At 38.7% G+C, this 12,289-nt stretch overlaps 1 pseudogene; it reads left to right on the top strand.

Annotated features, from left to right (window-relative positions):
* Nucleotides 1-213: 213 nt before the first annotated feature.
* On the top strand, nt 214-1,315 carry LOC120294443 (annotated as a pseudogene).
* The last annotated feature ends 10,974 nt before the right edge of the window (nt 1,316-12,289 follow it).

Genomic DNA, 12,289 nt, shown 5'->3' with positions numbered 1-12,289 from the left:
AAATAATAGATTTTTCTTTTCCAGGATCCAGCAAACGAAGTGAACATATTTCGGCAGGTAAACATCTCTTTGATATCATTGGATTTGTATCTCTTGCTTGGGTAAATGGCTGATATCTTTTAAGTGAATTGAAATGGACAGCTGGAGCTCTTGCTATTGGCATTTTAATATCCGTCATTGCCATCATTTTCATCCTCAAGATTAAAACTGGAATCTTCTCATGGAAAGTTCTACTCTTTAAGAGTGAGAGATTGTGATGTTGAGAAATTGATGAAAATCCATGGATCTCTTGTTCCAAGAAGATACCGATATGTTGATTTGAAAAAAATGACCAGCTCATTTTCAGAGAAACTTGGTCCAAGGAGGATTTGGTGCAGTGTATAAAGGGCAGAATAGAGATGGTAATCTTGTGGCAGTGAAAATTCTCACGGAGTTGAAAAGTAGCCCAGAAGAATTTATCAATGAAGTGGTGAGCATTAGTAGAACTTCTCATGTTAATGTAATCACTCTTTTAGGTTTTTGTTATGAAGGGAAGAGAAGAGCTCTAGTATTCGATTACATGCCAAATGGTTCATTGGATCATTTCATATATTCTACAACAGCTTTAAATATGAGTAGTTCCTTGGAATGGAAGATACTAAATCAAATTGCAATTGGCGTTGCTCGTGGGCTAGACTATCTGCACCAAGGTTGCAATACTAGAATCTTGCACTTCGATATAAAACCTCAGAACATCTTGCTTGATCGAGATTTTACCCCCAAGATTTCAGATTTTGGCCTTGCTAAACTTTGTCATGGGCGAGAGAGTGCTTTATCAACTCTTGGCATGAGAGGAACTGTTGGGTTTATTGCACCAGAAGTTGTTTTCCGAAATTTGGGGAGAGTTTCTCACAAATCTGATGTTTATAGTTATGGAATGTTAGTTCTTGAAATGATAGGCTTCAAAAATGCACCCATGGAAGTTTCCAACAATAGTGAAATGTACTTTCCTGAATGGATTTATAGAAACTTAGAGCTTGGCAAAGATCTAAAATTGCCGATGAATGTGACAGTGGAGGAGAAGGTGCTAGCGAGGACGATGATTATTGTGAGTTTGTGGTGCATTCAAACTAGTCCATCTGATCGACCTCCAATTGGGAAGGTGATAGAAATGTTGGAAGGAAGCTTTGAATCACTACAAATGCCGCCAAAGCCCATCTTGTATTCTCCAACACAACCACTGTCGCAACACTGGGAAGAGATGACGTCGCATTCCAATGGGAGCCTTGAGGAGAGAATACTACAGAATATAGAGGAAAGCAGAAACACTTGGTAAAGTAGTAATGTATGACAAAACTTCTTGAGGTAATTGTTATGCCTTTCTTTAGTTAGAATATGTTTTTCTTAGAGTTGTGGTGAAAGTGGAGAGATTGGTTAGGCAGATTTCACTAGGACAATCATAGTAACTAGCAAGAATGATAAAAGAATTTCTATTTAGTAGATCAAATGCTTTTTGAAGGCTGTTTGTAAGCACACTTTGAACTTGGAAGATCAGTGCCATCTCTCATAGAACTCACATAGAAATGGTTCTTGGCAATGTTACTCTTCCATTATCATGTAAATTGATATTCTATGAATGTATAACATGACCATTGAGATAAGCAACATTTTTGTTAAACTTCAAGGACGGTTCTACAAAAAATTTGGTGGTCTTTATCCACACTTTCACAATCTCTTGTACTTAATGCCTTTCATTTTGTTGAAAATTAAATTATTTATCAAGTTGTTCAGGCTTCGGACTAACTACATGTGACATTTCTAAATTAACTCACTCAAGGTATTATCGGCTTTCGCCCATTCCATATTGAGCCTCGCGGTTGTATCATTTGGCGTACAGGTAGGCACTTTCTAGGAGGTCACTTATTCTAATAGTGCTCTAATTTGGACTCACTTAAATTTGGAGTTCCAAAGCAAAGTTTGCCATTACGTCAAAAAGCGCATCCGTTATTTAATTCCAAATAATATATATTATATCCCATAATCGCACAATTCAGCTCATTCCTACCTTCATCATCCCAGAAGCCGCTCCTTGGTCAAGCCTTTTAATCTTGGTGACCACTCCCTACCCTCGTTGAACCAGCTCATTGCATTATATGGTATACCAACAATGATTATCACATCATCACAAAATTTGCAAGATTTCCAAATTTGTACTAATCTGCTTTTACTTTGATGATGGAGTTTTTTATACTCTTCTTTATAGAAAGACTGATACTGATATCATTTAACAGATATTAATGAACTTAATCATGTCTTCAACGAAAACCAAAGAAATTCCATATATGGTAAATGGCATCAACGCCAGCCGACCTTTAAGGCTCTGTTTGTTTGCACTTCTTTTTTTTTTGTTTTTAAACACTTTTTTCTGTTTTTTTGTTCTTTTGTTCTCAGGAACAAAAAAGAAACAGAAATAAGAAACACAAAATTTGTGTTTCTTATTTCTGAAACACATTTGAGGAGAAAAAAAGAACAAAATCGTGTTCCTTTTCTATTTCTTGCTCCCTTCGAACACCGCCTCTTCTCCTGCGAGCCTCGTCTCCAAACAGGCTTCGGTCGGCGGCGCCGATCGTCCGGCTTCGGAAGCCGGTCTCCGCCTCGGCTCGGCTTTGTTGACTCGCCGCTCCTAGTCGTCGTCGTCGTCGCCGTCACCGTCGTCGCTTCAAGGAGAACGAAGCACCCCACCTTCGACGCTCGGGTCGCCATCAAAGCCTTCTCGAAATCCTCAAGCTCCTCTCGCTAGCTCGGCCATGTTCGGTGCTCGCGACGCCTTCGCCGCGTGATCTTCAGCTGCTACGGTTTCCCCCGCCGGCTCCGGAGAGACGATGGTGAGCAAGTTCCTCTGCGACTTCCGGTGGTTCCTCCTCCTCGCCGCGGCGGCGTTGATCCACATCCAGGTGATTCCTTGGTCCCGATTCTCACGCGATCTGGAATTTTTGCGGTTTTGTGTGACCGATCCACGTGCATATGTGCTCGCGGCTGCTTTTGTGTGGTTTTGTAGGCTTTTGTTGTTCGCTTCTTTCTTAAACGCCATTTCGCGTGTAAAACAGAAGACGATGCGAATAAATGGAACAAAAGTTGTTTCGTCTGCTGAATTTTCAGTTTGCTAATGCTGATGGACTGAAAATGCGGGCGAATTCAATTGCACCTTTATCTTAGCTTATGTATTTTGACCAGAGATTCTGTTCCTTTTGCGCGTGCTTGCATCGGTCGCTGAACTAAAGTAATTTACAAAATCATGCGAGATAGAAGGACTAAGGCTTCTTTCCTAACATGTGAAAGAAGTGTTCGATGTAGAACAAATGAGAAGGGGTTGATAGCACTAGATTGTCTACTCCTAGTAAAGATGTAGAAAATTATAGTGTTTGTGGGCCGTCTATTAATTGCAGAAAGTCTCGTAACTATAGAATAGCGTGATTTTAGATGTTCGTTGCCTTACGTCTCGTGTTGTGGGGTTACTTTGTAGGAATTTTGCTTTGATGACCATGGACATGTGGTACTTTAGGAATTTCAGCAGGAAAATTAAGAGATGCTTTGATTCAAGAGGCAAAATATGGGTCCATTAACTCAGGTATTTGATCTTTGTAGCTGTAGTATTTTTGGTGAAACTCGTTTTTCTTTCCTCTGTTTGGTCTGGTTTCTAGTAAAGGACAGGACATCTTATGATTGAGTACAGAATTGTATGGCCTTGTGCCCCATTCATAAATTTTAACTCATCAAGTTACCATCAAGAATTATAGTAATCCAATCCTAAAACATACTAATTTTCTATAACCACACTTAAACTATCTTTTTGTCGATTCACCTTCAATTGCTGCCTTTTTAGCCCTTTAGCTCTCCAATTTCATGTATAAACTGTTGTTCGATGGTTAGGGAGATGCTTATCTTTGATTATCACAAACAGATATCCAAAAACGGTTCTTGGCCAGGAAAAAGGATTTGTGCTAAACTTTTCTTTTCTCCAGTTTCGAGTTAAATCTTTCAGTTCAGTTTCTTCCCCAACATTATCATCTTTTTTGGCTTTAAAGAGATGCTCCAAAGATCAAGCAATGTACATATGTATGTAGCAGTCATGTTGGCTTCCGTGATCAATTCTTCTTGCATTGGTATGTTTATCCAATGGTTGTCCTTACTTCATTTGTTTATCCACCAAAATTATATGTTTCCTCGTTTGACTTTTATCTTTCTGTTTTTGTTTTTTTCCCTCTCTCCCGCAGATGTGTCTTTTCACGACACAATTGGAACATGCTGATCAACTTGCTGCTGCTGGAAGTCTCCATCCTATTACCTCATCCTGGTATCTACTTCTGGATCGATGGCCATTTGAACCTCTAGCTTTGTTCCAAGAGATACACATTCAGTTATTAAGATATGTACTCGGTAAATTTGTTATTATCATGTACAGCCAGCATCTAGACTTTTAAGTTATGTAATTATAAGCTTAGGTGAATTTAGATCTGCAACTCACTCTGCCTAGTGAATTTGAAAAAGAAATTTGAGTGTGTGGTGGAACCCTTTCCTTGCTGTGTGGGAGGAACCTTTCTGAATTTGTCATATTGAGCAAAATTTTTGAAAACGCTGAGTGCTGAATCTCTCTTTCATCCAACGTTTAGTAAATTTACTGTCTTGCTTGAAATATCAATTGGGAAGAGTCAATCCGTTCAAGTGAGAATATTATACCCCATCAAATGATGGTAGTAATTCTCATATATTGTGTTTTTATGGTTAGTCAAGAAGTACTAATGGTGGATCCATTACATTATTTGGTTAGTTTTGTCTTCGGATGGTTTTATTGTGCTGCTGTCCTTCAGGAGGAGTAGCTTCTGAGAGGATTCACACTTAAATGATGCTAGTAATTCCCATGTATTGTGTTTAATGATTGATCCAAGAAGTTTTAATGGGGGACCTGTTTAGACAGAGGGATGCTATAGTTCATTTTATTTCAAGTTTGAAGCTTCTTTTATTCATCTTCACAGCCTTATCAACCTTTTCTTGTCGAAGATATGTGTTTCCTTCTCCATCTCTCTTTTCTTGTAATCTTTAAATACATTTTGCGGAAATCCTTTATCGATCTGATTTCTTTCTGGTAGGATGGCTGTTGACCAGATCTACATGGAAGGAATTATCCCCAAAGTGGCCTAAGGCATATCCTTATTGGTTTGATATATTGGTTTTAGATCACGTATGTTTATAGCTCATGTGTCTCCCGAAATTTTCTTTGACAACACTAACTTTCTGGGATGACTGGTTGAGGCTACAAGAGAACCACCAAGGTTGACAATTTACTCTGATGTGTGGTCACTTCAGTCTTGTGCAGTTACTTTGCAAGTTTTGCATGTATAATATAGTATGTAAATTTATAACTGATTATTCACGGCCATGCTCATGGTAGAGGGCTTATAACGGCTCCCTTACGCATTGTCCTTGCTTGTATTAATGATTCTAGAGTTGGATACTCTCTTTCTCTCTTACTCGCACAAAAGATATGATGCTTTCTCCCACGTGCGGGATGGTGTACCAAGGACAGCATATGAAGGAGCAGTAATCTCCCGGTATTCACCACCACGGCATGCGTTTCTAGTGGGTCAGTTCTTTCAGGCTGCTTGGGATCAAACGTGTTTGATGCATTGAGGTGAGGTTCCACGGCGCTGGTAAATCATGGTGCCAGGACCTGAGCTTCCTCTTTCCTCCTCAATGCCTAGTGTAACTGGTACACTATCGGAGGAACCACCGGGAGCATAGCAACTGGGCTCGGCGATGAGCGCGAAGTGTAGAGGGCTGACGATTCCTTTTGCGATTTTGATTGAGGAGAGGGAGGATTCTTCTGAACGGCAGTGTCCAGTCCATACATATGCCTTTAAATGGCCGAAGCAAGCCGTCATTCATTGGAAGAGAGCCATAGGTCATGTTAGCTTACTTTTACACTTAATAGCACGTAACCTCAACAAATTTTGTTGCTCCCGAAGAAACATACATCTGTCTCTCGCCATGTTTCCCCGCTCTTTTGCCCCCGCTTTGGCGGGTTGGAGCGCGGAGGACTAAAATGTAAGAGACCCACACAGTCGAAAGTGGGAGTTCATGCCTGTCTTTGTATGCAAAACACGAGGAACTTCTAGTCATGTGTGTTGTGAACAAAATGGTGAGAAAAATTTGGTACAAAGTTTATTTATAAAATTTTCTTCAAAGTATGCACTTATAACCATGTTCAGAATGTTTGACTTTACTCACCATGAACAAAATTAAATTGATGAGCATTTTATGATAATGAGAATTCAAAATCAAGTTTACACTTTATTTAAAAAAAAAAGGGGAAAATTTTGGTACAAACTTAAAAAAATTTCTTCCAAGTAAGCAAATATGATCAAGTTTAGAATGTTTGTTTTCACTTAATATGGACAAAATTAAATTGATGAGCATTTCATGAGAATGATAATTCAATAGCAAGTTTACACTTTATTTAAAAAAAAGAACAATTGAAAAAAAAATTGGAACAGAAATTTTGTACATTACCAAACGTGTTTCTGTTCTTTTTCTATTCTAGAAACAGAAATTTTTGCAGTTACCAAACGTGTTTTGTTCTTTTTCTATTTCAGAAACATAAATTTTATACAGTTACCAAACGCGTTTTTGTTTAGAAATTATTCCTGGAACAGAAACACTTTTTTCTATTTCTGTTTCCTGGAACAATTTTTAAACATAAACGTTACCAAACGCACCCTAATTAAACAACTATAAAACAACTGCATAGTTGGATGCTCTGAAATTTGGCCCAGTTGAATTGCACCTCCCAGTAAGCCAAATTTGTTTGCTCTTTCTTTGTTTTTTGGCCGCTAGAGCCGAATGTTATTAAATTAATATATTTGAAGTTGACTATTTCTCCCGACAGAATATGAGTCAAAGTCCATTGGACAATCTGAATGCTCCGGATCAAGCCTTTTACTTGGTGGGAAACATTTATAAGGTTACTGCAGAGGCTACGAACCTTGAAATGGAGAGTCAATATATTTATCTATAACTGTGTAATAGACCCTCACTCAGATCGAGACGTTTAAATATGAGATTCGCAAATCGCGAGTCTCTGTATCTCTAGCATCATCCGTACTCATCAATGCTCCGGTATGCATATCAAGGTTAGTCCAAGATGCAGTTTAATTGTCCAATTACTCTTTTCATTTCCTCTTCCTCTTCTTATTCAACAACTTCTGTGGTATGGCGGCAGTGGTGACTGCTCACCGACACGCTCTCATCTTAATGCAGTGGACTCCGACTAAGCTGCCCCTTCTGAAGCATTGGTGGTGACTTCTCTGGCCTTGGCCTAAGCTGCACCAGCGGGTCTCACCCGCCCATCCTCAGCCTTGGCAACGTCTTAATCTAGGTAAATATCTAAAGTGGCCTGGAAAAGTGACCGTTGAAGAGGGAGAGATCACGAGGAAATTGGTTCAGATAAGCTTGTGGTGCACCCAAGCCATTCCATTGGATCGTGCGTCAAAATCTAAAGTGATAGAGATGCTTAAAGGAAGCCATTAGCTCTTTCCCATGCCACAAAAGTCCTATCTATCTTCTCCGGCGAGACCACCTTCATATTCTAAACACACTTAATTGTCGAAGTTCTCCATTAGCTATTGCAAAGAAGAGGTAGTTAGAATTAATTTGAATGAAGAATAATAGAACTAGGATTACATTGGGTGAGGTTTAGCTAGTGTCAAAGGCTTTTGAGATAGTTGTTTGCAACATAGTTACTATTCCATGAGAAATTGAGGAATGACAGATGTCGGGCAAATTTTATTACTTTGATACTTTGACATATGATGTTGAGCACTATTCTTAAGGTATTATTTGCCTTAATTATTGTTATTATTAGGGTTTCAAACAAATATACCTCCAAAATACACACTAAAACCACAGATAAATGAGTTCAACAATTACTCAATTTTTCTGTTGGAATTTCACCTCGAATGTGTTATCAAATTTTTCTATATGAAAAGAGAAGAGAGAGTTATGAAGAAAAAGAAGTTTTGAACGGTTGTGTTCCTTGTGTAGTTGTGATGAACAATATATAGTTTTGTCCTATTATAGACAATCGATTGATACATCTCGAGTATAAGTATTTTATCCTCATCGTATCCTAAGTAGAATTGACACTAACACGCGACATGTCGACACGTCGTTTTTAAAAAAACAGAGAATTTCGATACATTGGGACACTTTTTTTTATATATATACATAATAAAATATCTTTTTATGATTGTTGACACCTAAATTTTGGCGACCCAGTCATTTACTTATTGCATAAAATTAGGGATTAATTTTTAACCCCTTAAAAAAAAAGGGCTAGGTCGGTGTGGTGTTTTGGTGCTATTTGATGCAAGACCAACTAGATGTGTTTGGATAGAAGCGTAAACAGCTCACGTGCTAAACTGTGGAAACATCGTCAGGACAGGGTCGAAACTGACTAGTTCCAAGCTGATTTAGGAAATTCATAGTTCAATGTGTCAAATTGCATACATGTATAAAAGCTTGTGATGATTGTCACATGGTGTTATCATCAATCAGCTCACTATTATCACTGACTTTTCATCCCTTTTCGGTTTGGAATTTAGTGGTGCCCTTAAGCCAATTTCTTTTTCAATACATGAGTGCTGAATCTTATATTTGTGCAGCCATATTTCCTTATACTCATGTATCAGGAAAAATAGGAAAAGCCCAATTTTGCAAGGGAGTTGAATCGCAATGGCCCTACACTGTTACACATTGTGTCGGCCATGGGGGATTTGGAAGTCACGACGGAACTTCTAATAGTAGGCCTTGATTTTGGCATCATTTTCACCCCTACTGATGAGTAATGCTTTTATCGAGAATCATCTTCGTAGAATGCTTTGGATCAATCTTTTTGAGCCACGCGCATAGAGGAGCTCCATTATTGAAAGTATAGTAATTGGAAATACCACCCTGAAGCTGTAACGCGAAGGATTCAACGAAGAACCACAAGTCGATCTATAATACACGGACGGTTCCTTGTCTCAGTGTATGCTGGCTATGAAGGCCGTGTCGTGCAGTGAAGGCGAGGAGCAACAGAAGGCCGTGTTAGAAGCTCGAGAGACCCTGAAGACCCTGGAGAGTGGACTGGAGGGGAAGCGGTTCTTTGGAGCTCATTGCACCGTTCACGACGAGACCGCACTTCACCTGGCAGTGAAGAACGATAAGTCCGATGCGCCCAAGAAGTTGTCGAAGATGGAGATGCGGATGACCTTGTACGATGACGATGGGAACACAATCTCACAGCTGGCTGCGGCTTCGAAACATCTCTAGTCCACTGGACGGAAAAACAGGGTCAAGCTCATTGAAAGGTTATGATGACCGCACCCTCTTAATGCCAGAATTTTAATTCTGTTAAGCGAAAGTTTTGACCCATTGACCCATGCAAAAATTCTTTCAATTTTGTGTGGGCACGCGACTTTCAATAATTAAGGAAAGGAAGGATGCGGTGGAAACGAAAGCTGGTAGAGAGTAGGAAAGAAAAGGGATACGGGCGAGAAAGTTGAAAGAATCAATATATTGGTATTTATGCTACATTACTTCTTGTTTTAAAACAAGAAAGAGTGCACCATCAAAGAAATCGCACGCATCCATGAGCTTGAGCAAAAGGGAAACGAATTCTCTGCATCAACTCAAGGACAGAGAAAGAAATATTGTTGGATATGCCCATGGATCTATTCACGGCAAGAAAGGGGAGAAATCGACAAAACTTGCAAGCTGATATTCAATTTGAAGAAATAAAATCAAAAAGGGAATATTCAGCACGTATTCAATCGACTTGGAGCTGCCATATTATAAATAGAGCAGTAAACTGAGAGAGAAGAGGGGGATTTTCGAATTTCAGAGAGACACACGAGAGAGAGAGTAGAGCATACGCGAGGAATCTCGACCAGCTCTTGGCTGAGACGCTCCTTCCACGCATCCGCCCCTTCCACAGCCAGACTTGGGGTCGTGCTTCTGTCTCCATCACCGCCACATCGTGCTGCTGCCCTGGTGAGGTGTCGACGACGGCCAAGCTGCTCCCTGCATACGTGCCACCTGAGAAGTCAACCGAGTCCGAGCTGTTGCACCCAATCGCGTTGCTGCTTTGGTTTCGTTGTTGCTACGCACTGGCGCCATTGCTCCCTGGCCCGATGGCGCTGATCCTCCACTGATGAACGCTGCCTGATGCTACCCCTCTGCGAAGGGATCGCTGCCTCATCTAGTCGGCAATCTTATTGGGTTTCTATTTTGCAGCAACTCTCCCCGTTACTGTTCTAGTCTTCTTGTGGCTGCCCCCCCTTGTGCTGGTCATCCTCGTTGACTTTTCCAAGCCTGACTTTTCCAAGCCGAATCAGCGAAGCATCAGCCACCACTTGCGAGCGAGACACCATCTTTGAGCAGCACGTCATCTTGAGCTGCCATCAGTGAGTCATCCCGTCGTCCTTGTGCTATCACGTTGAACCTCTACCGTGATTCACGAGCCGCTGTTCGAAGGCCAAATTTGGAAGCAAATATTTGGGATAGGTAAGGATTTTGTCTATGTTAATTTCCGAAAATTTTATTTCCTTATTTGATATATTCATCAGTGCACATGATGAAATCCCCAATATGCCATGACATTCGCAACACGATTAGCCTTTTAAATTGGGAAATCTTCATAATTTCGCAACGTACATATGATTGGCGGTCAGATTTCACGCTCGAAATACGACCCGCAATCGTACAGAAAAATCACCAATCCGATCTCACGCTTGAGATATGGTTCGTGATTTTATTTAAAAATTGGCCAATCCGATCTCATGCACGAGATATGATTCGTCAATTTAGTTCCCAAAATTAAATGGACGTGGATGATGTCTTGTTTGATTTGGTGCCGTGTTGTTCTTGATGCTTTATTTGTTTGCTCCCGTAAAAGAAAAATATTTGAGTTAGATTAGATGCATGTTAGGACGTTACTTGTTTTAGATTATTTTGCATGTCTAGAATAGGAAATTTATTTATTTCGAATTTTTGAAAAAAATGAAAAATACAAAAAAAATTAGGATGTTAGATTTCTGCTTCACTAGTCTAAATTGCATGTTTAATTATTTGGCAATTATTAATTTCGAAATTTCAAAAAAAAAAGGAAAAAAGGAAAAACACACAAAAACTTCATTATGCATATGTCATGTAAAATTAGGGCATTTTTTGCACGTCATTGCATATTAGGGTGAAATTGCATTTAGTTTAATTTTAGATGATGTTTTTCTTAAGTTATTATAGGTTTAGGTATTTATCAAATAGACTGCATTTTAGGATTATTTAGGTTAAGATAATATTTTAGTTTAAATTAGGATTTGGCTCAACCTAATTCTAATATAAATTAATTAGGATCTTAATCTAATTAGGTAATTTTCACATTTCACCTAATTTCAAATTTCATGAAAAATACAAAAAAAAAGTCATAGGTTAAATTAGTTTTATTATTTAGGATAAAATGCATTCTTTTAGGAAAAAGAAAAAAATGCCATATGCATGTCATTAGGGTTAGATTCACTTTGAGATGTATGTCATTTAGTATTTTTGCTAGGCCCATTTAATTAGAAATTACATGTCATTAGAATTAGGTCATTTAGTTAATATTGTATTGCATATTGCATGATTTTCATTAATTAAGTGAAAATAAAAAAATTGCGTGTTAATTAGAAACCATATCTAGGGTTGTTGATGTGGATTTTAATTTAACATTGCAGATACTTTCGTTGCTTGGAGGTAAGTTTTTGCAATTTATTTATTGTTTATCTGAGTATTAAATTGGTGGTTTGCGCACCTGTATAATCACCTTACATGTTAGGGAAATAGTTTAAAATCAATTCAAGCTGCCTGCAATATATTTTTTTGAAAATAAAAAAATTGTACCGAAAAGGCATTAGAGAAATCTAGTGTAACCAAGTCCCCGTACCCATAGTCTCTGGTTCGTAGGAGTAAAATAATTCTCCCGTTATTTTACTTGGGTTTCTAATCGACCCACCAAAAAATAGATTAATGGCGACTCCTTATTGAAAATCATTTGCATGTTAAGAAATTTAAACTTAAGTCGCGAATTTGTATGGGCTTGGGAGAGCCCGAGTTAAGTCTAGGCTTAACAATCTATTAGCCAAACCCTAGGTAGATCACACCCGAAAAATTGGTTGCGACAATGATTATTTCAATCAAATTAATTTGAATCAAATTCATAAATAAATAAATAATTAAA

This window comes from Eucalyptus grandis, chromosome 6 (genome assembly GCF_016545825.1).
Source record: "Eucalyptus grandis isolate ANBG69807.140 chromosome 6, ASM1654582v1, whole genome shotgun sequence".
Taxonomy (NCBI): domain Eukaryota; kingdom Viridiplantae; phylum Streptophyta; class Magnoliopsida; order Myrtales; family Myrtaceae; genus Eucalyptus; species Eucalyptus grandis.
This window is presented reverse-complemented; position numbering and strand designations above follow the sequence as displayed.